The sequence below is a fragment of the Rousettus aegyptiacus genome, unplaced genomic scaffold (assembly GCF_014176215.1).
Source record: "Rousettus aegyptiacus isolate mRouAeg1 unplaced genomic scaffold, mRouAeg1.p scaffold_m13_p_6, whole genome shotgun sequence".
Classification (NCBI taxonomy): domain Eukaryota; kingdom Metazoa; phylum Chordata; class Mammalia; order Chiroptera; family Pteropodidae; genus Rousettus; species Rousettus aegyptiacus.
In genome coordinates, this window is record NW_023416309.1 from 73065331 (window position 1) to 73092885 (window position 27555).

The 27555-nt window shown below is 43.9% G+C and overlaps 1 pseudogene; it reads right to left on the reverse strand.

Annotated features, from left to right (window-relative positions):
• Position 1: 1 nt before the first annotated feature.
• Positions 2-26975, reverse strand: LOC107515642 (annotated as a pseudogene).
• Positions 26976-27555: the final 580 nt, after the last annotated feature.

The following is a 27555-nucleotide window of genomic DNA, read 5'->3' on the forward strand; positions in this document are numbered from 1 at the left end:
TTTAGTGGATGGGAAGGTGAGGGTTAGGGGAGGGAAGGGGTGGCATCGCGGGACATGGGCAAGCTAACAAGGCAATGCTGTTCACCACTGCAGGGTCTAGGCAGGTGTAGGGCAACAACAGGCCCTGGTTCATTCCCTGATGTCCTGTGGGATTTGGGCCGGGTGGCTCTGGAAGGCAGTGATGCTCCACTGAGGGGCTTCCTCAGTGAAGCGCTTGTCAGGGTAGGTGCCCATGTGTTGCTGGGGTTGGCAAAGAGAAGGCTGGGACCTCCACTCCGCCGTGCCGTGACCCCATCTTTCACTCCAAAGTGATTCTTGTCGATCTTAAGTCCCCCTGCCTAGGCACCCAAACCACAGAGGACCCCAGTCCACCAGAAAATTCTCTCAATGAGACACAAACCACCGCTGGAGCCCCTATCCACCTAGGAACTTAGACCACTCAAGACATCCCCTACTTGAAACATAAACCACTTAGCCACCTAGGTAAAAGCCCACCCTAAGCCCAACCTATGACAAACCTAGACCCATCTGAGCTCCACCTACTAGGAACTCACATTACCCTAAATCACACCCTAGAAACCTACATTACTCAGGGCCCTGCTCAGGGATCCAGCATGCTAAATGCCCCTCCAAGTAACCCATTGTTTCCAGGACTCCTTCTTCACCCTACCCTCTCCTGGACCCTGAGACCCCCTCCCATCCCCACTCTGGGCCTTGCTTACAGTATCCTTGGTTTCATTGGAGATACCCCAGACTAGCATGGCAAGTGGTTTTGACCTCAGGAAGTGAGACCACCACGTCTATCTGGCCTTTGGCAGTGGGTGGAGGGAGTCACATGGTGGTAGGAATATTAGGCATCTAGGCACTGAATTCAAACTGACTCTTCACACTCAGTAAGCACAGGACTGCCAATGCTCCTGCTAGGTTCACTCCTCCCAGGTCTGGCACTGGCTCACCTGGCCACTCTTGATGGCAGCATGGGACCCCTAAATGAGGGTAGGGTGGAGAGAATGGGGCTGAAACCCATGGGGCTGCTGCCCTGGGGAAGTGGGGTCTAGAGGATGGAAGACTGGGATGGACACCTTACCTGAGCTCATGCAGCTTAGAAAACACTTCTGGAAGATCTCCCTGACCCAGACCTGCAGCTTTGAATCCCTGCTCACTGCACTGTTATCTAAGTAGTAGATGCCAACGATATCAGACATAAGCTGGGAATTCAGAAATACATGGTGACTAACTGTCGGGAGGCTATGCAGCCCATGATTGCAAGTGAGAAAAGCCACTAAGACCGGCTGCCCCAAAAGGAGGAAACTGAGGCCAGAGAAGGAAAACGGCCAGCCACACATTGTATAAACCACTGAGCTGAGCTTCAAACCTGGAGGCTTCCATATCCACCAGGAAGTGCCAACGAAAGGCCTGAGAGTCAGTGTTGGTTTGCAGGTGTGTTTTGATGGGCTGCCAAGTTTTTTCGTTTGTTTCTTTTTCAAATTGAGTCGACAGCCAACATTTAAATATTAGAAAATGCCTAGTTTATATTGGAAAATTTAAAGATCTGGCTATAGTCATAGCCGAGTCACCATTGTCTCCATCAGAAAAACATGAGTCCTCCATCAGCCACAGTCCCTGCGCATTCCTCTTCCTTAGCTTTTTACTGCTTGCTTGCCTTGCAGGCATTTATGTTTCAGCCTTTCAAGCTAGATCAAGCCACAGTGAAGGGTTAGACACTAGGCCCCTACTTGTTAGGACTGGTGCATTGGGTCCATCTCCCCCACTGGTTCCCAAAGGGCAAGGCTGGGTTTGTCTTGTTCACCATGGTATCTGCCCCCAGACATAGCAGGGCTCACAAAGGTGGGTGGATCCATCGCTAAGAAGGGTTTTGATACAGGCAGCTCCCGCTATGGGTGTTTATAGGGGAGAAGGGGCATGAGCTAGATTTGAAGAAGAGGCAGTGGTTGGATAAGGAGAAAGGGAGAAATGGGGTGCCTGGACTCCCTAGGCTTAGTGTGTGCTGAGGAGGAAGAATGGGGAGAGGCAGATTCCAGAAGGGCTGAGACACCATGGTAAACACTGCATTTCATGTGGCAAAAAATGGAGCCATGTGAATCTCATGAGCAGTGCTGCCATAAATCCCAGTGCCTGAGGAAGTTTGTTATGCAGGTTAATGGCAGGAGATAGGAACCCACATCAAGGAGTTGGGGAAGCTGACATTAAAAACACCTGGCCAACAGGATGGTGGCCAGAGGTACATCCCATGAGATGCATTTAAAGGGAGGAAGATTTAGAAGGAAAACTTGCAAACTTTATCTATGGGGTGAATACTAATAATAGCTAATGCTCAGAGAGCATTTCCTATACACCTGAGGGTTGTTCCTAGAGCTTTACATTTAATCCTAATAATAAGCTATGGGGTAGTTGTTATTATTCTCATTTTCAGATGAAGAAACAGACACAGAGGTTAAGGGACTTGCCCAGGGTTACACAGCTGGAAAGGAAGAAGAGGAGGCAGGAAGGGGCTTCGAGATGGTAGTGTGTTTAGGTAGAAGGTGAGAGGACGTGGGTGAACAAGTCAACAAACATGTAGCCAGGGGTGAAGCTCAGGGCCTCAGGCCCCAGAGGAGCTTCACCTCTCCATGGTCACCCAGACCTGGAGCACATCATCTCAGTAGTAGCAGTGGGCGAGGTCCTGAACCCCACAGTCAGCCAATTGGTGGGGCAGGCAGAGGGAGCAGTAGGTGACAGCCTCTAGCCCTTTGGTGATCAGCCCCAAGCAGCCCACCTTTCCAGCAATGCTGACTGCAATAAGCAGAGAAGCCACTGTTGACAGGAACAGGGGGCTCAGGCCCAAACCTCAGCCCACTCCTGGCTCCCTCTGCCAGGATCTCAGGCCTCCCAAGGCTCTGACCTAGTTGATGAGCTTTCCTGGTGCCAAGAGTCCAGTGTGGGTCTGGATGTTGATGTGGAAGGTGTAGCAGAAATGAGGAATGAGCAGCTGGGGAGAATTATTGTCAGAGGTTAGATGAGGCAGCCCCACATACCCCACAGCTCTGAGGCCTAAGAGAAGGGATCCTCCCTACCTTGAATATGAGGTGGCACATGGGCAACTGCCACAACATGAAGAGAAAAAAAGTCTCTATCACAAAGTGGGTTAAAAGCCGATGAGAGACTATCTTGTGCATCAGGAACTCTGAGTGGCCAACTCAGATCTCGCTTGGCCAGGAGGCAGTCCTCAGCCTTGTCTCTCTACCTATAAAAACCAGAGATGGGGATAGGAGCAAGATGCTGATGGCTGGATCTCACCTGTCAGGACTGGAAAGGGGAACAGCAGCTGGGTCCCTGGGCCTGTCTGTGCAGGAAGGGCTTTGGGAATGGGAGCTTATGAGGGAGCACTGTGCCAGGAGCTTGGGGCTCCTCACATGTCCGCTGTTCTTGCTAGATTTGATGCTTGGCTAACCTCAGCATGCAGGAGCAAGGAATTCCTTTGTGACCAGAAAACTAAGAAGTGGAGACTCTAGGGTCTACCAGCCCCAAGATCCCCTTAGCTGTTCACAGATATTTCTGCTGCCTCTCCTTAATCTCTGCCTGGCACTGGGCACAGAGGAGAGGGGGGCTGTTCTGCCAGATTACTTTGGTTGGAAGAAGGAAGGAGTGAGGGGGACCTGCCTCCAACCCTCAGTACCTCAGCAGTCCTCAGACATGGTATGGGGCATCTCTGGACTGGAATGTCAGCCAGCTGCTGGCCTCCTGGTCTATTTTACCTATTCTCCACTCCTCTCATTCAAGGCAGACTGCCTCAGCAGTACTCTCCTATTTGCTGACTCCCAACTCAGTAGCTGAGGCCAGAGAGGGCCAAAGAGCAAAGCTGTAGAGCAGAGAAAGGAGAGGCAGTAACCATAGCCTGCACCCTTACCAGATTTGCCTGCCTGCCTTCCCCTCCCCTCTGCTTCACAGTCCTGTCCTTTTTCCACCAGGTCCTTCCTCCTCCACTCATTGCTTCTCCCCAATGTCCACACCTGATCTTCAGGGCAGAACCATCCCTTCATCCTCACCATTGGCTCCTCCACCAGGTCTTCACCACTAAATACGATTCCTTCTAATCATTCCTCCTCCTTCTCTGTGTCCCTCTTGTCGTGCCCGGCTGGTCTCTCCGTCTCCACCTCCCCCTCCTCCCGCTCTGTAGGCACACCAGTTCGCCAGTGCGCTCCCCTGATCCATCACTGCACTAGCCTCCCTCTTTCTCTAGTTCCTTCCAGCCACCTATAGCAGCGGAAGAGGAGCCGGCGCCCCGCGAAGGTGGTGGGGGGATTGCAAGGATAGGCAGGGGACCGGAAGAGGACCAGCAAGAAGAGATTGGGGCTCTGGGCACTGCAAGGGTGGGACATGGAGCAAATTGAATTTCATGTTACATTCTTTGCCCTCTGTTCAACCTGTCAAAATATAATTTTCAAAAAAATTAAAAACATCATTTATACAAATTAGAATGAACAAGAGTCAAAGATTTAACTCTACTCAGCAACCAAGAATAGTTGAGGAGGTAGGTATTTATAGGCAATTTTATAAAGGAATGTACCTGCAATTGCCAGGTTAGATACAAAACTAGTTAATATCCTACAGAATAAGCTATAACCTTTCAGGTTATCTACACACACACACACACACACACACACACACACACACACACACACACACTTCCCTGAACAGAAAATTAAATATCCTTGAAATATCAAGCAGTTGTCCCCTTGCCTTTATCAATTTGGGATAATTTTTCTTAACAAGGCTGTCTTCAGGCAATCAAATAGATGTTTTTCCAGGTTCCTCCTCACTTTTTCTCTCAAACCCCCACTTCCTTATTCCTCACATGGACCTGCTGTACAATCCCACTTCATTTCTTAAACAACAGATGGATATGCATCCTTCCAGACCTTTTTCTTGATATTGGTATTGATTTACACACTTAGCTTATTTTTCTAAGTATAAGAGGGCTTATACCAGACATCACTGTGTGCTTTGTTTTCCACCTGTGGAAACAATACGTTGTGGGTGTTTTTTCCATGTTGACAATTAGAGATTGACTTCATTAATGGCTACATTATTTTTCACAGTATGACTATATCCTAATTTAAGGTTTCCTTTCTGATAGACATTCAAGAACATCATTATAAACTTGTCTTTGGGCAAATGTGGAAGTTTTCCGTTGGATACTTTCTTATATGTGGTTTACCGGATTACTTTTTTTTTTTTTTTAATTTAGATTGAGACTACCAAAGAGTTCTCCTTCAAAACAAGGGTAGCTTAACACCCTTGACAATTCTGAATACATTTAGTTTAACACACTCGACAATTCTGAATACACTTCTCTAAGGATTAGTGAAATTAAATATCTTTTTGCATATTTATTAGACATTTAGGTTTATTTTATGACCTGTCTCTTTTGAATTTCATGTAATATTCTTTGCCCTCTTTTCTTCTAGGTTTTGATTTGTAGGCACCTTTTATATATTTCAGATATTTCCTGTTCGTTGTAATAGTTTCTTTCACTGGTTGCTTGCCTTTCATTTTCATGTTTGGTAACGCTTGGCTTGGCATTGTCTCATCAATCCTTCAGCAGAAAGAGTTCATCGTCCTAATAGTTAATTGTTCTAACGTGTTAGCATCTCGTATCTCTGTTTCTATCCATTTTGCTGCTACCTACCCATACCCTAGTCTTCCTCTTTCTTTGTTGACTCACTCCACCTTGTTCTGGAACATTAGACAGGGAGTGGCAGTAAGCTGGGGTCCTGCTTACCTTCCACCTTCCACTCTACACTCCTTCCTCTTTTCTCTTTCTATGACTCTCTCATTCCCCAACTGAAATACCTGGGTTAGTAGAGGCAGAAGTCAGAGAGCTGGTTTTCCCACTCTGGTCAGCTCACCCAACTGGAGCAAGGGTAGCCACAGCATGACTTTGGGGCCTGGATGCCTAAAACCTCATTGTCCAATGAGAAAGTTCCCACCCTGGGCCAAAGGGACCACCATCCTGAGGAGTTAACTGGGTGTCCCTAGAGGTGAATGTTACCTGTAACAATCTTCTCTTTTTATGGCTGGAAGGCCAAAAACCCAAGGACTAGGAGTGTGTGTGTGTGTGTGTGTGTGTATGTGTGTGTGTGTGTGAAAGAGAGAGAGAGAGAGAGAGAGAGAGCGAGAGATAGAGATAGAGAGAGAGACAGAGACAGAGACAGAGAGACAGAGAGACAGAGAGAGAAATCAAAGGAATTCACGGAGCCTGGGTTTCAGAGGTGGTAGAGGCTTCCCCAAGGAAGTTTGGGGACTGACTGCTGTGATTTCCACTATTGCACTGCCTCGGGTTCTCCAATTCCTCCAGGAGATGATAGTTGATCCCAAAAGACATGCATTGAAACAAATATCAGTTTATTGATTGGGTAGAACTGCCCTCCAACTCACCAGTTCATCCATCCATTCATCCATCTATCCATCCATGCATACATACATACAATTATTTATTCTTCCCTCATCATCATTAAACATTTTTTGGTATCTTTCATGTGTCAGTACAGCGCTGAGCATCAGGCATATAAAATTGAACAAGACCCAGTTCCTGCCTTTAAGAAACTTGTGGTCTAGTTAGGGAGACACACAGGTAAATGGAAAAGGGCACAGAAAAATTTTAGCAATTACTCGTGTATGAATTCCTCTATTCAATACCTACTTACTGTGATTACGAACCCCGTCCTCATGAGCTTACAGTTTAGTGACAGGGGTAAGGACAGATATCATGCCTTCTGGAACATGCCTCCAAGGCAGCCTCAAAGGCAAGAGAACAATTAAAGAGGCTTACCAGTTCTTAACTGTCTTGGAGGTTATATACATCACTTCCTCTCACAGTATATCACCAGAATTGGTCAATTAGGCCCAACCTAACTGAAAGGTAGACTGAAAAATATTGGGAACACCTAAGATATTTGGTGAGCACAAATTCTTTCTGCCATAGCAGCCAATGGTTTCTGCCACTCCAAGGTAAGTCAAACAGCCTCTCCTTCATGGAATTTGAATATTAAGGCAAATAATTCAAGAACAATAAGAACTGTATGATTTCATTCACATGTGGGATATAAAACAGGAAACAACAAGCAAACAAACAAAGACTCAAGCTCAGACAATGGTATAGTGGTTGCCAGAGGGGAAGGAGTTTGGGGGGAGATACAAGAGGGTAGGAGTGGTCAAATAGATGGTGCTAAAAGGAGACTTGACTTTGAGTGATGCACACACAATGCAATACACAGATGATGCATTGTAGAATTGTATACTGGAAATTTATATAACCTTATTAACCAATGTCACTCCAATAACTTTAATAAAATTAAAAAACAATAATTCAAGGACAAAAATGGTAGGAGCTTCATCATTCCAATGGCAGTGCCTGAAGGGAATGCCCATTGGTTCCTATGCCCAGAACTTTCTAGGTCCCAGTCCTTCTTGAGGACTTTGTTGAACTCTTTTGTTGATTCCTCAAGGCTCTCAGTTTCTTTTTAATGCATTCTTTTATTGCTTGAGTTAGCAGACATTGTTTTCTGTTGCTTCAAACCAAATAAGTTTAACAGCTACATATTTCTAAATCATTTTTGGAACACTGAACCTCAATAAAAAATGAACAGTTCAAGTGCTGCCTACTGATCAACACTATCCTTTCTGAAGCATTGTTCTATTTATTTCAATAGTCATGTTTATGCAATTATTTGAACACGTATTTTGCATTTTGTCCACATTCTTACATAAAAATAAGTGAAACTAAAAACCCAAAGTATTGACACTTGCAATATGAGACAGAAATCATTAGGTGAATTCAGAGGGACACATCTTTGAATTTTTGGGCTTAATAGATGCCCACAGTATTGAAAAAAGGAAACAAAAAGGAATGTATGTGGAATGCTGTAATTTCATCATTAAGGATAACATCTAGAATTCAGCAATATGGTTAGTGATATAACATTCTCTAATTCTCTGGAAGTAAAAACTGCTTATAATACACAAGCCTTTTGTCCAACTTTGTGGCAAGTTTTTAAGAAAGTATATGTGGGCACTACCTACATGCCCTGAGCAGCATGTCCTCCTCCTTCTGCCCTTCTTCCAGTGGCTCTTTCTCAGTGGGTTGTTCATTTTAAAGCGAGGACCACTGGTCGCGATCAACCTCTGCCACAGTTTTTGGATGGGCAGCTTCTTGTGTTGCTGAGCAGCCTATGGGAGGGCTGCACTGTATCAGGTGACCATTAGGTCCAATGAGCTGTGGTCAGTGAGATTAGGGGCAAGATTATGTGTTTCCCATCCTCTCCTTTGGTAATATAATATAAAAATGTGAAGCAAAACAAAGTCGCAAAACCCGTCGAGGGGGCTGTAGGTGTGCAGGCACATTGAGGCCTGGAGTCTTTAAAAGGCATGAGGTGCTGTCCTGTGAGATTCTGTTCTTTGTGTTTCCATTTTATTGTGTGTGTGTGTGTGGGGGGGTGTTACAAGGAGACCTGGTTGTCCTAGGAGAGGCATATGGGAGCCCATTTTTCTGGGTGACAGTCAGCCTATAGCTATGCGGTCAAAATGTTATTGCTCAGGGTCCTGCTGTCCAGGGGATTTAGGTGGAGACACTGCTCTCCATGAAGGGAGGGTCCAGGTAGGTATAGGGCAATGGTAGGCTGCTGGGCTTCCTTGACAAAGTACCCATCTGGGTAGGTGCCCATGGGCCACTGGGGACCAACCACAAGGTTGGGTGAAGGGGCTACTGTCACCTGCCTTAGCTCTCTACCCAGAGGAACCTGAAGCAGCCCTGTCTGAGCCTCATTGAAGCCCCCTCCCCAGACCAGTGACGATTACTGTAGGCAGCTTATGGGAAATGAAAATTGAAGTCAGAGTTTTAAAAGGTGGCCAGTCACCTGGAACATGATCACACTTTGCCTTTGCAGCTAAGGGTGACTCTGTATCATCTCATTGGGCCATTTGACCCTCCTGGTGAGATATCCAAGGCTCATGTGTCCAAGGTTTAGTGAAGTGAGGGGACCTCACCTCTTGATGGAAGAGTGGGGCTTGGACCAGAAACGATACCCCTTCCCTTACTCCAGAGCTGGCCCAGCTCCCAGCTCCACAGTCACTCTCTCTCCAGGCTCATTATTTAGTAATCAGAGGGTAATGATGATATCATATATGGCATTGACAGGTGGGAGGGTAGCTATGAACCCCTCCAGCCTTGCCTGGCTTTTGAAAGTGGGTAGTGACAGCTGCATGGTGGACGGCAGGTTGGGCATCCAGGCATCAAAGTCAAATTGAAAGCCGTGAGGCCAGAGTGAGGCCTAGGAGCCAGGCCTCCTTCATCCCACCACCCCTGGCACTGACCCTTCTCACCTGCCTTGCACTGATACCAGAGCGCTTGGCTAAATATCACCATGGTGACACAGTGCACCAAGACTTCTCAGGTCTCCAGTGAGGAGGGCATACCTGCAGGGAAAGCTGGCTTGGGGTTGGGACTACCAGGGTTCTCAGGACCATGCTGCAGAGGCCTGAGGGTGAGGGCGAGGTGCCTGTACCTGCACTCTCCAGGCCTAGAAAGCCCTTAGAGAAGATCTCCCACACCCAGGCCTAGAGTTCGCTGTCATCATGGATGGACACATCACTAGGGTAATAGATGCTGGTTATTTTGGAGACAAAGCTTTAAAGTGCACTTGGTTTCTGTTCAGTCTCAGTCATCACTCGACCCTCTTTGAGGAGTACCCTGTCCAGTGTCGTTAATATTCAGCCCTCTTCATTAAGATTCTCCCTGGGCCCTCCCTCTCCTTTCCAGTCTTCTTGCCTCCCTCCAAGCCCCCACTTCTTTGCGGACAGCCCCCTCACCACTCCACCTTATCCCAGATCTGCATTCCTGTAGTAGTAGCCTGGGATGTCTTCGACAATTCGGTTTCTTGGGTAGACACATAATAGACTAGTTCAACTGTTCTATGTTCCTCTGTATCAGCTTGGAAAAGCCCCCAATTCCAAAGCCTGTGGACTAGGAGATGGGACTCCTGGGTACCAGAGCCCCTACCCCAGGAGCAGGAGGAGACAGGTCCACTCCCAACCCAGAACCCAATATTCTTCAAAATGAAGGACTTGCCACCCCATCTTCCCTAAGGCAGCTCCTACCCTGTCTACTACCTAGCCAGGGGCGATGAGCAGTTTGCAGGCAAGCACATTGATATGCAGGCTGTACTGTGTGTGTGGGATTAGCAGCTATAAAGGCTGGAAAGGACAAGCTAGGGGAGGTCTGTGTGTCTCTGGCTTCAGAGCAACCCCTAGAAAGGCATCTCATTATGTAAATCACTCATGAAAAGAGATGACAGGGACAAAAGGGGTAGACCAGGACAGAAAACAGGGCTCCAGACCCAGTGACAGAGCTTGGGCTTCACCAGCATCTTGTTCTGTGATCTTAGGCCTGAGCCTTCCTTTCTCTGGGCATCAGATCATTGAGAAAATGGTGGGGGTGGGAGGGGGGCTGCTGATTCAAATGAACACCAGGGGCCTTCTAGCTTTGGGACCCTGTGATTTCTTAACCCCAAGGCAGGCAAAGCATTGTGACAATCAGGGCCTGAGGGTCTGGCAATGTGGAACCGTTGTCGTGGAACTGTCCCGCAGAGCCTACCTCTGAGTGCCAGGCCCTGGGAGCTGCAGATGGTCAGAAAAAATCAGCCTGGGTTAAAAAGGGCAGAGTAGGTCCTACAGTTGGGATGCAGGCTAGCTAAGCAAGAATCAGAACTGAGCAGCCATGGACTCACTGTGGGGGAAACCCTGACCTTCACAGAGGAGATGCTTCAGGTACCTGGGGGAAATGACTCTGGGCCATTTGAAATTTGGCAGAGCCTACAAAGCTTACCTTCAAGACATGAGTCCTTCTCAGGGCTCCCTTAACCCTGCAGAACACCTGTTGGTCCCTCGAAGCCATATTCACTCCCTGGCATCTGCCAGCTCCTTTCTTAGAAGCTGGGCTTCTGTGATGGCTGTTAGCTATTGGTCTGATCTTCCATAAGATGGGAACCTCTCTGGGGCACGACCTACTTTCACAGGTGGTCCCCTCTCATGCCCCAGTCCCTGTTCACCTCAGCTCAGCTCAGAGCCTGCTAGACAGCAGGCTTCTAGGGGAATTGTGCATGGAGATGCAGCAGGAGCAGGATGGGGGCTCTGCAACCCAGCCTGGAAGGATAGGGCCATATGTGGACAGGCTGCTTAGAAAAGGCATTGCCGGGGCAGACTAAGCCTCAAAAACCTGAAAGCTTAGGGCATAGTGTAGGCCATCTTGCTGACCCACTGACCTTGAAGTGTAAGTGGCAGTAGGGCAGCTGGTGCAGCATAGCCATGGTAAAGACCTTGGGCAGCAAGCAGTCATGCAACAGTTGTGTGAGTGCCTCATGGACAGAGAACTCTGCATTGCACACCCATGTCTTGGCCAGCACCCAGTCCCACTTCTTGTCAGTGGGCAAGAAGATGGGGCTGTTGGGTCCATGGGTCTGGCTTAGCTGTAGGAGAGGTCAGTAGGAAGAGAGGCGTCCATGAGTGTCTGCCAACCACTCAGTTGGACTCTTCCCCACCCCTGCTATACCTCACTCCCTACCCAGCTGCTGACCTGATGGCAAGGAGCAGCAGGGATCCACCCATCCTGGGCATGGTATAGCAACATCATTGGGGCTGCAGAGAATGGAGGCTTTCCATTAATGACATTGGTATGGATACCAGAGAGGATGCTATGATCCACCAGGAATAGGGAGCCTCTCTGAGAATGTGAGAAAAGGAGCCGTGGTTGCCATTTGGCTTTCCAAAAGATGAGGTGGGGGAGTATTCAGGGCCAGGAGAGGAGTGTGCATGGGAAAGGGCACACGGCATATGATTGGTCCTTAGCAAATGTTAATGCTGTCCTTTCTAGCAGGGAATGGGCCTAAAGGCACTGAGGTGCGGGTGTGCAGAGCCTGGACCCCTGAACCCTTCATCCTAAGCTCAGCCTGCAAGACTGGTTCTGAGGCCCAGCATGGAGGCCACTATGGTATCAGTGATAGTGATAGGTCAGCATGGGGTTGAGACCATTCAGGAACTGGGAGGCAAAAAAAGTATCTTCCTACCAGTGCTCAAAAATGTACTCTGCAGGAGAGTAAGAGAGATGGGGACAGGGTCACCCCAGTCCCCAGGTCTCCCCCTGAGTTTCACAGCAGAATTGCTCCTGAGTTCATCCTGGGACCATTCTCTTCTCAGGGTGACCTCTTCTCACTCCTGGGCTTCAGGCACTGCCTAAGAGCAAATCTTAGCCCCCATCCCACCCATCACACCAAAAGTCAAGATGCCTAAGAGGTCAATCTGGATTTTGGTTTGGATCTTACTCACCTAGTAGAACATGAATTTTTTATTCTGGAAATTTTGAATAGTTTCTCCGGGAGAAAATTAAAGTCAATGGAAAAACTGGAAATCTTGGGAATGTTGTTCACATTGAATGCTTCAAAAATAAAATCACAATTGTTTCTGAGAAACAGTTCTCAAAAACATATTTGAAATATCTTACCAAGAAATACCTTAAGAAGGACAGTTTTCATGATTGGCTTTATGTAGTTGCATCTAACAAGGAGACTTATGAACTTGTTACTTCAGATTAGTCAAGATAAAGCTTGGATCTGAGTCTGAGGGCTAGGTAAAGCCCTTTTTAGGGTTTTGCTTACTAATAAAACAAAAAAGCATCTAGAAATAGATTTCTAGTGTATCGGTGAATAAACAACGCTCTACTCTGTAATGAATGAATGAATGAATGATTGAATCAGCATGTAGGGCGATTCTTCTTCAGAACCACTGTCCTTGAACATTTGTTTACATTCTGACCAACAGCCCAGGATGATCTGAGCTGACAGAGTCTTCTGAAAGTTGTCATCTAATCCTTCAAGATATAGTTGAAGAAATCAGAGCTCTGAGTGGGAAAGGAAATTACTTGATATTTAAAAATGTCAATCAGATCATCTGAACCCCTGAATGATTAGCTCTTGCCCATCTTTATTTTCCTCCCATCCTTCTTTCCTTTCTTCCTTTTTCCTTCCTTCCTTCCTTTCTTCCTTCTTTCCTTCCTTCCTTCCTTCCTTCCTTCCTTCCTTCCTTCCTTCCTCCCTCCCTCCCTCCCTCCCTCCTTCCCACCCTTCCTTCCCTTTTTCTTTCTTTTAAATTCTAAAATATTGATCAAAGCTATAGATACACATGATTTAAAGAGACAAATAGTTCTACAAATTTTTCATCGCCAACAGCTATCCCATGCACCATTCCTGACGTTTCCTCCTCATTGAAGACAATAACTTTTTCTCTTTTAGTTGATAATCTTGGTATTTACTGCTGAAGAGGAATTTTCACTCAAAAGGTTAACTTTATAATCAGCTCTTTGTTCTGCTTCTGTAGATATGCTTGCTACATAGGTCCTGGAGCAGGGTGACCTCGAAATTAACTAAAGACTCATCCTCCCTTCTGCTTGTTCTGTCTAAACAACAAATATAACTGCCTGTAACCCATAGCAATTCTCCTGCTTTGTAACTCTGTAACTGCCTGCAACACAAAGTAACTCCTGTGCTTTGTAACCATCTGAGGACAAATTAACCAATCATCCCATTCCAACTAAGCCCTATAAAAGCAAAGTTGCACCTGAGCTTGGAGGCCAGATCATCAGAGTGCTAGCTCCTCTGGGACTGCCGGTGCAATAAACCTGAGTTCTCCAACTCTTTGAGTTGTGCTTGGTTTCTCGCCAGTCTGATTTTTCTGCAACATTTCTGCAACACTGCTGCATCTCAAAATAGCATGAATGTATCATCTGTTAATTGACATTTCATTTTTAGTCAGATATTGGCTTCCTACTCTGAAAGACAGGATTGCATTCATTCTCTTTTCTAGCTTTGCTCCTGTTACACTTGGCAAACCTTTCACATCTCCTATCCTTCTACTCAAGTTTCATTAGGACTTTAGGCAAACCAGCACTCAGCGTTTGTGTGACTTTATGTACATGCTATTCATAGGGGAACTTTAGAGTATAATGTAATTATTTTTCCTTCTCTACAAAACCTTTTACTGTCTCTCTAGGTAATAATTACATATTTATTATCATGATTTGTCTAGTTTTCTATATATTTTTATTAATTAACCCAGAACTTCACCACTTGTCTAGATCCCTTCTCAGCATTTCAGACACATAGAATACTCCCAAACGATCTCCAGTCTTCACTGTTCCCCATCTAGCCTGCTTCTTGGCTGTCATCTGGGCTCTTGCTTCCTCACCACCCTGGAGGTTCCTTTTCCCTCTCTTCTGTGCTACAGCGCCTATGTCCTATACCCCATATTTTCTTCTTTCTTGGTTTATTTATTCATTTTTGTGGTGCATGTCCTTCAAAAGCTACTCCAGAAAGAGTACATGGAAAGGAGAAGTTTTTAAGAGTCTGCACGCCTGGAAATGCCTGTCATCTACCTACACACTTGAATGAAGGTTCGGAAATAATTTTTGTTCAGAATTTTGAATGCACTGCTTTACTAGAAGTAGTGTTGCTATAAAGAAGCATAAAGCCATTTGAATTCCTGATTGTTTCCACAGGACCTTATACTTGTCCAGTTTTTAGAATCTGTAACTTCACAGTTATGCACCATAGTAAAGTTTCTTTTTATTAACTGTGCAGTGCTCTCAGGAGGTCCTTTCAGTCTTGAAATTCTTGTCCTTCACTATTGGATTGTTTCATGATTGCTCCCTTCTTTTTATTTTAACTATTGTCTCTTCTTTGAAATCCTATGATTTAAATATTGGATCTCCTGAAGTGGTTCTCCATTTTCTTCTATTTTCTTTTCTATTTTCCATCACTTTGCCTTTTGTTTTGTTTTCTAGTAGTTTTCCTTGACTTTCTCTTATAATATTTTTATTGAATTTTTTATTTCTTCTATATATTTTTAATTTCAAGAGATATTTTTTCTGTGTATATTTTTTAAAATAGTGTTCTGTTTATATTTCATGGTTATAATATTTTCTCATATTTCTCTGAGGGTTTTATTTTTTAATTTTTATGTCTGAGATTATTAATGACAAAGTATTTTGGATTTTTATTTCTGATATTTATGGTATAGGCTGGTTTTGGTTATCTATTGCATAGTAAACCACCTCAAATCAGAGTAACACAAAGAATCACTTATTTTTTAAATAATTTTGCAACTTGGGTTGGGCTCTATGTAATGACCAAAATGTGTTTAAGCTATATTCACCTGAGAGGTAGGTTGGGACTAGAACATTTATACTGGCTCCACTCACGTGTCTGAAATGGTTGGCTTTGGTGGGCCTTTCTCTTTCCACATGGTCTCTCATCATTCACTAATCCTACCTCAGCTTCACTACATAGTGCCTGGATCTCAAGAAGTTCAAAGCTATAATTGCCAGGCCTCTTAATACCTAGGCTAAGAGCAGGCACAACATCAATTCTGATGCATTCCATTGGTCAAAGCAAGTAACAGGCCAGCTCAGGGTCAGTGTGGGAGGGAAAATGGACTCTTGATAGAAGGAAGAAGAAAGAATTTGTGGACATGTTTAATCTACCCCAACACCATTTAAAAAAATTTTTGTAGAGCCATTTTAATAGGGGTTGGGGAGGAGGCAAAATCAATCTTTGTGTTAAGTCTGGTTTTACCAAGAATAACTTAGAAGATCAATCTGTCGCTTTTCTCCATCTCCAGTTTCCCACTGGTTTCATTTATAGGCCCCCATTCTATTGCCTTTCATTGTTTTCTGTGTACTTCTGCTGAAGAAGGGTGTACTTTAAAGGAGCAATTTTGTGGGGAGTCATAAGAAGATAGAGCTATAGCAAAAAGAGGTGGGCCCTTGTAAAATATTTGCATTCATTTTTGTTTTATTTTTGTTCTTATTTTTGTTTAAAATTTTTTTTTTACTTATTTGTGTTTTTCATTTGTTCTTATTTGACTTTTATTGTTTGTCCTAGTTTTTTTTTTTTATTTGAAAAATTATAAAAAGAAGTAGTGACCAGAAGGTAAGGGAGAGGAAATAATAAGGGTGATATATTCTTTTGATAATTTTTTCTGGGAAGGGGAGCAGAGAAATGGGACAATAACAGGGAGTATGGGATCAAAGGAGAGTTTCTTCCAAGATGAGCAATTCTTATAATGCTGACTTCACATTATAATTTCTAGGGACATTTGAAAAAGCAAAGCCCAGGTCTCTCCTCAGAGTCTGGATATTGGGCCCAGGTAATTGGTATGTTTTAAAGACTCCTAAGTGATTCTAATGTGCAGCCACGGTTGGGACCCACTACCCCTAAAGCATGTTTATGTTGTTGGGAATGAGGGAGGGAAACTGATGCAGGAGAGACAGGTATTAATCTCAAGTAAAATCCTGAGAAAGTGAAAAGGGTAGGACCCAGGGCCCAAGCGGGAACACCGGCCTCTCATGGGTGCAACAAGTAGGACCATAATTATAATTCAAGTGTTTTTTAGCAATATACTTGGCTATTACAACTGAAGTATCCAGGGGAAGAGTGTGTGACAGACACAATGAATTATCCATCCAATATTTATTCTCCCTTCTCCTTTTTTCATATAATCCAAGTTTGTTCAGGGCAGGAAGATGGTCAGCCTTTGGTGTTAAATCCACACCACAACAACCAGGAGAAGAGAGGGACTTTTTGTTTTGTTTTGCTTTGCTTTATTTTCAGGTAGCACCTGTTGTCGAAGCCAAATATGACGATTTTATTCTCTGCCTCCTCAGCCTTGTGATTTCAATGTGGCTGCTCCAGATATGACTAAGACCTACTTACTATCTGTCCATTTCTTCTCTCTGCCTTCTGCAGAGTTGGCTTCATCCCTGGGATCCATGTGGTACTGCTATTCCAGACCTCACATCCTTACACCACACCAACCAGAAGAAGAGAGGGAGTTTTATTTATTTTTGTTTGTTTTATTTTCAGGTAGCATCTGTGAAAGAGAGTTGATACTTCTCTTTCCCCAAACCTTGGCAAATGTCTTCCCATTTCCTCCTTGTTCATCGCTCTAGATGGGTAACACTGCAATCCCTAACCAATCAATGTGACCTGTGGATAGGACACAGTGGGTGGCTTAAGCCAACCAAGGCATACTTGGAGTTGGGGATGGGGTCATTTCCACTCCAATGATACAGCTGACAATGGGAATGGGTGATTTCCTGAGGGAAACATGAGGGGCACGTACGGGAAGGAAAGGAAATGAAGGCTAGGCTGCAAAGCACAACACAGCGGGGACAGACCTTCTACCGTAAAAGACGGGGGTTAGGGCTGATGGGTGCAGTCACAGAAGGGTCTGTTGTCTGGGTAGAAGATAATATGGGAGCTCCTTCGTGGTTATTTCGCTTTGTCACTGAGGTAGGAATAAAGACATCAGTGAAGAGGGGTGTGGGAACTCTTTTGTATTAGGACCTGCACTGAGGGCTGGGGACAAAAAGATAAACAGGACAAAGTCCTTACTCTCCAGCAGTTCCTGATTTTATGGGAAAACCCCAGGGCCTAAAGAAGGGTGTGTGGATGGCAGCACCCGTGTCCCTTATTCTGGTAATAACATCCACATTTTCACGTAGAGAATAATCCCTTCCACATTCTCAGCTCACATGGATACAGTGGAACTGACTTTACCTTCTGGCTCCAGACGTAGGCATATGGTCCAGTTCTACCCAAACAGATTTGGGCGGAGTTTGGGAACTGATTCAGTAAAGAATAAGTCATCTTGTCCAGGCCAGTAAGAATCAGCCCTGGGATAAGGAATGTAGTCAGCAGTAATATAATGACTATGTGTAGAGCCAGAGGAGCATTTAGGTTGCTTCCATATCTTGGCTATTGTGAACAACACTGCTGTGAACATAGGGGTACATATATCTTTATGCATTCGTATTTTAGTTTTCTTTGAATAAATACCTAGAAGTGTAATTGCTGGGTTAAAAGGTATATTCATTTTTAACTTTTTGAGGAACCTCCAGACCGTTTTCCATAGTGGCTGTACCAATTTGCAATCCCACCAATAGTGTATGAGGGTCCCCTTCCCCCACATGTTTGTCAACACTTGTTTTTTGATTTACTAATGATAGCCATTTGGACAGGTGTGAAGTGATATCTTATTGTGGTTTTAATTTGCGTTTTTCTGATGACTGGTGACCTTGAGCATTTTTTCATATATCTATTTGCTAGCCATTTCTGTAACCATTTTGGGATAGCATACTTGAGAATGAAGACAATACAGATGAAACCATAGCTGAGTAATAGGGATAACTCATATGTGCACCTGCAGTGAGATGTAATACAGATGGCCTTTTTGGTTACATAAACCAAAAGATTTTTTTTAAAAAAAGAAAATTGAATTCTTAGTAGAAGAATCCTGATTAATACAGAGGTCCATCTCAAACACGGGAGTGGAACATGTCGGAGGAAGCTTCCTTCAGGCAAGAATGCTCATATTAAGTTTTGTAGGGTTAGCAAGAGTTAGTCAGATGGAGGTGAGGTAAGTGCTCTGTAAATCCTACTTGCCACCATACCTGTGGATTTGATTTGTGAACTGAGAACATCAGATTCCTCTCTCTCTTCTGTCCCACTCATCCTCACATCTTCCACTTCTTGCTCCCCTGTCACGCATCCCACTAAATGGATCTCTTAGGTACAATCATTCTTGTCAGGTATTTATTCAACAAGTATATTTTATGAGGCTACTCCAGGTGATGCACTAAGCTGGGCATCGCATAGGAAGGGAAGGATGAGTGACAAGTTTAGAGAGCAGACATGGCAAGCACTCAGTCCTTTTCCATTCCACACCCACAGCAGGCATTGTTAACTAATTAGTTAACTAATTGTTAACTAATGTGTTTTTCTTCTTGAGCCCAGATGTGGCCTCAAAATCTTTGTCATCATAGCATCCCAGACAGGCACAATCAATGGATTGGAGTTGGCATTTAAGATGAAACCTAGAGTGCTCCTTGGGGTAAGCTGTGGCCTAGGGCAATGTGGATCCAAAATAGAAGGGAGATAGGACCGAATTACTCTAGAGAATGGGGAGATTGGGTTAATTAGGACTCTTTTATTTGTAAGTAGCAGACACCCATGAGAGAGAACTTGAGCAAAAAGGAGAATGTATTATGAAGACACAAGGCCAGGGATACAATTTGGCCTCAGAGATAACCTCAGGGCAGAGACTGGAGCACTGCAGGAACTAAAGAAATTCTCAACCTCTCTTCTCTGTGTGTCTGTTTTGTCTCTCTCTCTCTCTCTCTTTTTTTTCTCTCTCTCTTTCTCCCTCAACCAGTTCTTCCTGTTTCCAAGTCTATATGCAGAGATAGCTGCCACAGAGTTCATAATGTCTATATATTCTTTATCTAAAAGAGTAAACAGGTTTCGGAGTGTCTCGGTTCAAATTCCAAGTTCCTCAGCAAAGGGTTTTCATTGACCCAGTTTGGGACAGGGACCCACTCCTGGTCCAATTACCCCTGTTCAGGAGGAAAGGGCCACACACAATGCCATGCTGGCTGTGTCCACAGAACCATGTTGGTGTCGCTGATGAGCTGTGGAGTAGTGAGGTTTTTTCAGAAGTGTCTACATTCCATTGGTCAAGCAAATCACTAAGTCCAGTGTTGATTCAAAGGAGGGAAATTAAATTCCACTTTTAGTGGGAGGAGTAGCAAATAATGTCATTTTTGTCTTCCGAAGTCCTTATAAACAGTCTGATATCACAGCATAATGACAAAATACTGGAAAATGGGAGTTAAGTGGGAAGAATCTGTCCATATTTATTTGTTCTGCCTACAGGATAGTGGTTATGTTAGGCAGGTTCTTTTGGGTGGTGCTAAAGAGACCTACACAGGCTATTTCAGATAAGTAAGGGTGTATGAACACAGGAACACAAGCAGAACAGGAGCTCAGGAGGAGTTTTTGGACTTTAGTCTCTGAATTCTGGCCAGTCCTGGGGTCTCAACATCCTGAAGGCATAGTTGTCTGTGTGACTTGTTCATTACAGTGACTCCGCTCCTCATTCCCTCCCCATCTGGATATCTTTTCCTGCCTCATATCTTTCCATTACTATGATCCCTTAGTGCCCTGATTCTAACCACTGACTCTTCTCAACTAGCCCTTTTAACTTCATTTCCTTGCTGCTGACCTGTGCTATGCACTCTGCATTTCCCTGTTTAGATTTCCAAAAGAGAATCCAACTGGCCCGGTTCATCTTTCTGGGACTAGGGACCATCACTGGTCACACATCGACCAATGGCTTAGTTGGGCTTCAGTTAGGTGGCAACCACTGATCCAGTCAGCTGAGGTTGGATGAAAGCAGGTGATGCCCCCACAGAACAGGACTTAAGCAGGGCTGTAGATGAGACATTTTCACTCGATTGTGGCCTGGAGATATGCTTGGTCAGTAGCATGTGAAATGTCTAGGACAGAGATGTTGACAGAAAACCTGGAAAAAATATTTCTTTCCCTCTGGTTCTAGCCATCAACCAACCCCTCACTAACATTTGAGGAGTCTGACCCCTATCACTGATGATGTGTAGAAGGTTGGGAGTGAGCAAGGGTGAAGGTAAACCTGATGAAAAAAGCCTCACTGCACACAGCTCATTAGTCTTTCCAAGACCCATTCCTTGTCCTCCTATCTGAGGTACCTCATAACGTTCCCCACAACACCCTGAATCTTCTGCCAGCCTGTCTTGTACCAGATGCTCTGCAAACATAAGTACTCCTATCCCTAATGAAAAGCTACGTCCTCTAAGCTGTCCGGTGATTCTTTTATACATCTTCTAACAGACAAATCCAAGTCATTCAAAATCTCAGTCACCTTTGGCTAGTGTGGGGTCTGTCCTGATGGGAGAGGAAGTGGGCCTTGTCCCTGCAAAAGCTGAACTGGCCGCAGCACTGATTGTAGGTCCCAGGCCTCTGGCCCACCCCTACCTTTCCTGAGCATTCACCTCCCCTCTGCCAGCCCTGTGACATCCCTCATCTCTGTGTGCTGTTTGGTTTCTTGGTCCCCTCTGGCACTGCATGCTAGGTCCTCGAGGTCTGAGAATGCCTGACACAGGGAGTGGCTCTTTCCTTGAGGACTCCATACTCAGGGAATCAAGGAGGCTGGAGACCTAGATGATCTGGGACTCCCTCCAAAGAGACTCCCTTCTTCCTGAGTTCCCTCTCTGATCCCACCCAACCTTTGCCAAAGCTATCTCAAATCTTCACCTGACTCCCCACCCACTCATCTTGCTATTAACAGACACATGACCATCCTTGTCCCTGGCAATACCAAGGACACAGGAAAGGAAGCTCTTTAGCAGTCTTTTTTTCCCACTAAACACCTGTGGGCTCCACTTCTCCTACTCTTGCTTCCTGCCTCAGAGGAAGAGGCTTCTGCTCTCTAAAGCTACTTCCATTTCTTCAGGAACTTAGTCCCATCCGTTTTTGCCTCTTTATTAATAGCATAGAGCTTAAGACCTTAGGAAAATTATAATCCTGACTATCATTTAGTAACCAGGTGACCTTAGCTAGGTAATACTACCTTGCTGAGCTTCAATGTTATTATCTTTAAAATGGAGTTATAATAGTATCTGACTCATAAGGTTGTTGAGGGTATTAAATGAACTCTCATAAGTAAAGTGCTTAGTACAATTTCTGGCACATAGGAAGCACTCATTAAAACAGTGCTCCTTCCTCTCTTCCCTCCCTCTTCAAGCTCTGAAGGTGACCTTACCTCCTATTTTACTGTGAAAACAGAAACCTCCAATGGAAACTCCTACTCCTTGGCCATCTGTCTTCCTTGAATCCTTATACAAGCCCCTACAATCCCACCCAAGGAATTCCGTTCTGCTGTGCCTGGACCTGCCCCACTGGACACAAAAATTCTGCTCTGGTCACTATTTCAGTGTCTCCCTCTCCACTCGCTCCTCCCCATCAGCTATTAATGGGCAAAAATCTCTCCCTTCTTAAAAAAAGAAAACACAGCACCTCTACCTCTCCTGTCTCCTTTCTGGTTCCTGAAGGAATGTCTTGTATAGCTGTTACATCACGGGGTATATCCTCTGGCCTTCTCTGGGAGGCACTGACTCCTGGAAAGATTGTTTTCTGCCACCAGCTTTGGTCTTGGGATGATCCACGATGGTCCAGTCCAGCTACCTCAGTGTGCTTGGGTGTTACCCTGTGCTCAGGCACCAGGGCCAAGGGAATCCACCCAGATGGAGACAAGATTGGGGGCCTATTCTCTAGGGGCCAGGAAGGCCTCTATGACTTAGGGGCAGTATAGAGGATGAAGTTCTCAGTACTGGTTCCTTCTCTTCCCCTTTCAGGGCCTGCTGAAGTTGTTCTGGGGGGTTTTGGTGCAAACTTCAACACTACTATGAAATCCTTCAAGTTTGTTTCAACTAGGGCTACCACCCTCCCTGGCAGTGTGGCAAAAACTCTGGGTGCCCATCCATCCTGAGATAAAAGCTAAGCCCTGTGGGAAGTAATTTCAGGGATCATGGTGGAGGATCTGCCAGTGACATGAGAAACCACGTGGCCCCAAATCAGACAGTCTGTGATGGTAGTAATAAAGAAGTGCTCGAGGAGGCACATTGCTTGGGAGTGAGTGGTTAAGACAAGGAGAGAGGCCTAAAGATGCTGTGCTGCCAGCTGTGCCAGCCAATGATAAAGAGAATAAAGGCTAGACAAGGCTATATATTAGGTAGTTGTGGACATTTATATGTGTGGTTTGGTGGTTTGGTAGAGTAGAAGGGAAAGTCCTCTGTTGAACTTGCAGTCAAGAGCACATTTTAATCAAATGAACCAACGTTTTGTCATAATAAAAAAATCATGAGAATTTTATGGTATAAAACAGAAGTTAATTTTGCCAACATTAAAAAACGGTGTGTGGTCTTCAAAAACGAGAAAAGGAAAAACAAATGAAGCCTAAAGTCAGCAGACGGAAAGAAATAATCAAAATTAGAGCAGACATAAATGAAATTGAAAACAAAACAAAAAAAATAGAAAAAATAAATGTAACAAAGAGCTGGTTCTTCGAGAAGGTTAATAAAATTGAAAACACACTGGCTAGACTCACTGAAGAAAAAAAAGAAAGGACACAAATAAATAACATGAGGGATGAAAGAGGGGAAATTATGATACACACTGCAGAAATACAAAGAATCATACAAGAATACTATGAAAAAGTATATAACATCAAATTTAGTAACCTAGAAGAAATGGACCAGTACTTAGAAAGACACAACCTTCTTAGACTGAATCAGGAAGAACTGGAATATCTAAATAGACCGATCAGCAGTATGGAAATCGAAACGATCATCAAAAACCCACCAAAAAGCAAAAGTTCGGGACCAGATGACTTCACCAGTGAATTCCACCAAACATTCAAAGAAGACTTAATACCTATTCTCCTCAAATTCTTCCAAAAAATCAAAGAGGAAGCAATACTTCCTAACTCATTTTATGAGGCCAATATTACTCTGATACCAAAACCTGGTAAAGATAACACAAAAAGAGACAACTACAGACCTATATCTATCTCTCCTGAACATGGACGGATGCAAAAATCCTAAATAAGGTACTAGTGAAGCGAATACAGCAACATATTAAAAAGATTATATGCCATGATCAAGTGGGCTTAATCCCAGAGGCACAGAGATGTTTCAACATACACAGATTGATTAATGTGATACACCGTGTAAACAAATTAAAAAATAAGAGTCATATGATCCTATCAGTAGATGCAGAAAAAGCCTTTGACAAGAATACAGCATCCATTTATGATCAAAATACTTAACAAAATTGGAATAGAAGCAAAGTATCTTAACATAATAAAGGCCATCTATGACAAACCCTCAGCCAACATTATACTGATTGGTGAAAAACTAAAAACCTTTCTTCTAAGACCAGGAACAAGACAAGGCTGTTTACTATCACCACTGTTATACAATATAACATTGGAGGTCCTAGCAAGTGCAATCTGGCAAGAGAAAGATATAAAATGCATCCAAACAGGAAATGAAGAAGTCAAACTGTCACTATTTGCAGATGACATGATTCTCTATATAGAAAACCCTGAAGACTCCAAAAAAAAAAAAAAAAAAACACTACTAGAAACAATAAGCAAATACAGTAAAGTTTCTGGATACAAAGTTAATGTTCAAAAATTCACAGCGTTCCTATACTAATAATGAATTGTCAGAAAAAGTGGAAAAAATAATTCCTTTTGCAATTGCAACAAAAAGAATAAAATACCTAGAAATAAATCTAATGAAACATGTGAAGAACCTATATAACAAAAACTACAAGACCCTATTAAAAGAAATTGAAGAAGATACAAAGAAATGGAAAGATATTCCATGTTCTTGGATTGGAAGAATCAACATAGTTAAAATGACCATATTACCTAAAGCATTATATAGATTTAATACAATCCCCATCAAAATCCCATCAACATTTTTTAAAGAAATAGAACAAAAAGTCATCAGATTTGTATAGGAGCACAAAAGACCCCAAACTGCCAAAGCCATCCTAAGAAAAAAGAACAAGGCTGGAGGCATCACTCTGCCTGATTTCAAATCATACTACAAAGTGACAGTAATCAAAATGGCATGGTATTGGCCCCAAAACAGATACATGGACCAGTGGAACAGAATTGAGAGTCCAGAAGTAAACCCATATTTACATGGGCAAATAATTTTTGACAAAAAAGTCAAAAACATACAACGGAGAAAGAAAAGCGTCTTCAATAAATAGTGCTGGGAAAACTGGAAAGCCACCTACAAAAGAATGAAACTAGACTGTTGTCTATCACCACACACCAAAATTAACTCAAAATGGATTAAGAACCTGACTATAAGACCTGAAACGTTAAAATGCATAGAAGAAAACAGGAACTAAACTCAAGGACTTTGGACTTAAAGAGGATTTTATGAATTTGACCTCAAAGGCAAGGGAAGTAAAAGCAAAAATAAGTGAATGGGACTACATCAAACTAAAAAGCTTCTGCACAGCAAAAGAGATCATCAACAAGGTAAGGAGACAACCATCCGATTGGGAAAATATATTTGCAAGCAATGCCTCCGATAAGGGCCTAATATTCAAAATATACAAAGAACTCATAAGTCTCAATAACAACAAAAAAACAAACAATCCTATCAAAAAATGGGCATACTACCTGAACAGACATTTCTTCCTAGAGGACATACAAATGGCCAACAAATATATGAAAAGATGCTCAACATCGCTAGCTATTAGGAAAATGCAAATCAAAACCACAATGAGATATCATCTCACATCTGTTAGAATGGCTATAATCAACAGGACAAGTAATAACAAATGTTAGAGAGAATATGGAAAAATAGAAACCCTCACACACTGCAAATTGGTATAGCCACTATGGAAAACAGTATGGAGTTTCCTCAAAAAACTAAGAATTGATCTACCATATGATCCAGCAATCCCTATACTGGGCATTTACCCCAAAGACTTGAAAACCCATACCTGAAAAGATATTTGCACACCAATGTTCATAGCAACGTTCATGGCCAGGACATGGAAGCAACCAAAGCGTCCTATGATAGATGATTGGCTAAAGAAGCTGTGGTACATATATACAATGGAATATTACTCAACCATAAGAAGAGATGGAATACTGCCTTTTACGACAACATGGATGGACCTTGAGATAATCATGCTAAGCAAAATAAGCCAGACAAAGTTAAAAATCACATGTTATCAGTTATATGTGGAATATAAACCTTAAAGCAACAAATGAAAAGGACAAACAGAGACTCATGGACATAGTCAATAGACTAGTGGCTACCAGAGGGGAGAGGGTAAAGGGGGTCAAATATGTGGGGACAGAAAGAAATTTAACTATGGGAGGTAAACACACAGGGTAATTATATATATGCCTTACTGTTAAAGTGTACAGCTGAAACTTATTGGATTTTGTTAACCAATGTTGCCATAAAAATTAATTAGTTAATTAATTATTTTTAAAAACCTCAAAAAGAAAAAAAAATGGTGTGTGGTAGCAACCTATGTACCTGATTGTGTAACCCATTCATGAAATCCGTGTTAATTCTATAATAAGGTGTTAAGTGAAACTTTTCCTGTGGCCGCAGAATTATAACTAGCTAAAACTATTAACTACTAAGTAGTCCACATTATAAAGAAGTCAATAAATGGCTCGGCTACTACCACCTGACCCCTATCCCAATGCTTTTCTGAGAGTTTGTGCAACTGTCTCTGCCATAATCTAAACTCCCACCTGCCACTCCTCAGGTCACCTAACAGATGACTGGTGGGAGAAGGAGAGAGTAGATGTTGGTGGGATACAGCATCTGGCATGGGGGCTACTCACTAGAAATGTCAAGTTCTCTAGAAAAATCATTTATGGAGACTGGAGGTGCCTTCGGAGGTGGGAAGCGGGCATCTCATTGCTGGCTGGGTGGAGCTGGGCTGCAGAACACAGAAAGGAGTCACAGTGCAGCAACCTGGGAAGAAAGCAGGTAGCCCCTGGCCCAGTCCCCTGTGGCCTGAGTATGAAAAAGATGGTAGTTCCTGTGGCTCCTCTTGAAGGAGGCTGGAGGTCAATGGATGAACTAAACCTAGTTGCTGCCCGGGCTTCCCAGGCAACCACGGGATACACAGGGGCTGTAGTACCCAGAGAAGCACATAAGGGTGCCTACCACTGTGGGGCTAAAGAAAAGCATGGCTGCTGCTTTCAGAGGGGTCTAGTGATGAAGTAGGCTGGGTGGGAACTGAACGCCAACCCCCAGGGGATCACACCGATTCATCCAAATGTTGTGGGAACCTGAAGTTTTCTAATTTTGAAGCCCTTCTCTAAGAAAAAGCAAACAAAATTGGCTAGAGGGGCTCGGAAGGGGATTGCATGAGTGAGGGGCAGTGAAATTTCAGCTTTATTTGCTTCATAGTGAACTCACCTTTGTATATGGCCATGTGGGCAGGGACCCCCTCCTCAGTCCCCATCCTTAGCTAATGTCAGAGAGATGAGGAAAGCTTTCCCAATGGAGACCAGTTAAGCTTTTGCTGTGTTCTCCACCTGAAGAGTAAGGGGACAGGTTTCCCAAGATTAAATTATGCGCCCTTGTTCCTCCTTTCCTGACTATGGAGCCAGAGTTGGGGGAGGAGGAAAGAAGTAGACATGCAGTCCTGCTGCCCTCAGGTCCCTGAAAGATGTGGTGAGGAGCAGTCATTTAGAGAAGATTGGAGATTGGATTTTTCAACTGGACTAGAATTTTAAGGGCACTGTTTGGCGAAATATAAAATGTGTTCATGTTCATATTCCGCCAAGTCAAAACTCTTTAATAATCTGATTACACAGATGTTGATTTGGAGTTTAAATTGCACTCTTGCAGAAAAGAATCAAGGCAGCATGAAGCAGGACTGCCTGTAAGGTAAACATCTCCTGAACACCGTTGAAAGGCACCAAGCCCAGAGTCTGAACTCCTGGGTTTTCTTCTTGATCTCAAGATTGACCAGATATGGAGTCTTTGACAAGTCCTTTCACTACTAGGAC